Source organism: Genypterus blacodes, unplaced genomic scaffold (assembly GCF_046128005.1).
Source record: "Genypterus blacodes isolate CSIRO-AG114 ecotype Tasmania unplaced genomic scaffold, CSIRO-AGI_Gbla_v1 ptg000224l_1, whole genome shotgun sequence".
NCBI classification, from domain to species: Eukaryota; Metazoa; Chordata; class Actinopteri; order Ophidiiformes; family Ophidiidae; genus Genypterus; species Genypterus blacodes.
The window spans coordinates 35001-37500 of NW_027467022.1; positions in this window are offsets into that span (position 1 = coordinate 35001).

Consider the following 2500-nt stretch of genomic DNA (forward strand, 5'->3'; position numbering starts at 1 on the left):
GAACTCTCAGCTTCTCTCTCATCTCCATCACTTTCCTTTACTTCTTCAAACCCAGAAGACACCTTGCACTTGATTTCTTGTTGTCTTTCACTCGTTCCTGCCTTTTTAAATCCATTTTGCTCTTTTATTGACATGTCTTTGCTTATCTGTGTGTATCCCTGTGAAGCAGTAAACAGTGTTAATGTTATCTGCAGGGCAGGAACACGTGAGGGAGCTTCTTTATCTCCTGCGGCGTCCTGCCTTCTCCTCCTCCTCCTCCTCGGCTCCTGCAGCGGAGCAGAGCTGAGCCCGCACGTCTCCGGCCAAAGTGTTTTGTGCTTTAATATCTGAGTTTTCTTCAGAGTTACCAGGGGAAAAGAGTTCAACAAGCAGCTCAGAGCCGCTGGAGTCCTGCAGCGAAGACACAGCAGACAGTTTATGGTGTTTATGGTGTTTATGGTGTTTATGGTGTTTATGGTGTTTAATGTCTGCAGAGCCGCATGAGCAGGAAGTTCACCTGCAGAGCTGCAAGTTTAAGATGGAAGCCGTTTATACAAAAGGTTAAGCTTTGTAAGAATGACGTCAATATTCCTAAAATTGGTTATAAAAAAAGAGTGAGAAAGGCAGAAGTCTGCAGTGACGTCGGTCAGGAGGTGAAGCGGCGCTCAGGTCACACAGGCCAGCTTCCTGTGACACAGGAAGTGAAGACACCAGGAAGCAGAAGCAGAAGCAGCTGGCTGTGTTTCTGCGTTGGAATGTTGAGATGTTGGGACAGAGTTCCACTCTTTCCAGTTGTTGACGTCGTGCGGCACGATTCTCCAAAGCAGAAGCTGAGTGAGGAAGAGGAGCAGCTGGAATCATCTTCATCTCTGTACCACAAGACGCCAGGAGGCTTCGACACTTTAATAAAGATTCAGTTAAGATGTCTGAGCTCACAGGGGGGGCCAGGAGCTTCACAGGGGGGCCAGGAGCTTCACAGGGGGGCCAGGAGCCTCACAGGGGGGCCAGGAGCTTCACAGGGGGGCCAGGAGCCTCACAGAGGGGCCAGGAGCCTCACGGGGGGGCCAGGAGCCTCACGGGGGGGCCAGGTGCTTCACAGGGAGGCCAGGAGCTTCACAGGGAGGCCAGGAGCTTCACAGGGAGGCCAGGAGCCTCACAGGGGGGCCAGGAGCCTCACAGAGGGGCCAGGAGCCTCACAGAGAGGCCAGGAGCCTCACAGGGGGGCCAGGAGCCTCACAGAGGGGCCAGGAGCCTCACAGAGGGGCCAGGAGCCTCACAGTGGTCCGCAGCCTCACGTGTGTGTGATCTCTCTCTCTCTCTGGCTCATCATTTGGGCTAAAGGCTCCAAAATGACATCATGCCAATCGTGGCTCCAACCCGTGAGAGGCCTGTGTTCGCTAATCCAGTTAAGCTAACTCACGACCCCAAACCGTGTGAGTGGTTGCCATGGTCACCGACCTAAAAGAAAGTAGCCCAGACTTTGATTCTTTCAGATTCTCTGGTTTACGCCCAGCGTTTGTGTTCTACTGTAGTGTTTGCTAAGCTAACGTGTTGTTGTTGTTGTTGCTGGCACGCTCAGGCAAGGTCGTGTGTGTGTGTGGGGGGGGGGGGGGTTTCCCTTTGTGTTTAATGAATTCGAGGAGTTATTTGGTAATGAAGAGATGTAATTTCCTTTTACACTTCAGTCTCTCCGTCTTTATCTTCTTCAACCTCAGTCATTTCCTGAGTTTCCCACAATGCATCTGCACAATGCTGCTGTGTGATGGACGTGTGTGGAATGAAAGACAGAAGCAGCAGAGCTCATTTCAGGCTCGTCGCTCTGAGAGGGAGGACGAGAGCTGAGGTCAGAGGGTGAGCAAGGCACAGTCTGCCACACACACACACACGTACATACACACACACTACACACACAAACACACGTACGCACACATGAACACATGCACACACACACACACACACACACACAGACTCATTAAACTAATTTTTATTAATCTCTTCAATATTCTCCCCATTATGTAATCGAACATTTATTATTTTAATAATGTATCAAATTTATATCAATATTGATGTTTTTTTATATTTTATTACATATTAGTGAATTCTAGATTTATTTCTCATCTTCTGCATCACATTTGGGGATTTCTTTGTAATTTCTGTAGTTTTTCTATCTTTAGTTGTTTGTCACATTTTATTTGTTTCTGTTTCAGGGATTTTGGGCGTTTATCTCCGCTCTCGGTGCATGTGTGTGTGTGTGTGTGTGTGTGTTTGAGTGTGTGCGTGTGTGTGTTTGTTGTCTGGTTCTGATCCTTTGTGTTGACAGTGACACTCCCTCCTGTTTCCCCAGCCTGATCCCTCACGTATGATCTAATAACACAGAGGCAGGCAGACACACACACACACACACACACACACAAACACAGACAGATCCCCCCCCCCCCCCCCCAAGATTTTGTGTTGCTGTTGGATATGTGAGGCAGAAATGATTTTCCCGGTCAGAAGCCGGAGAGGCGACCTTGGTCTC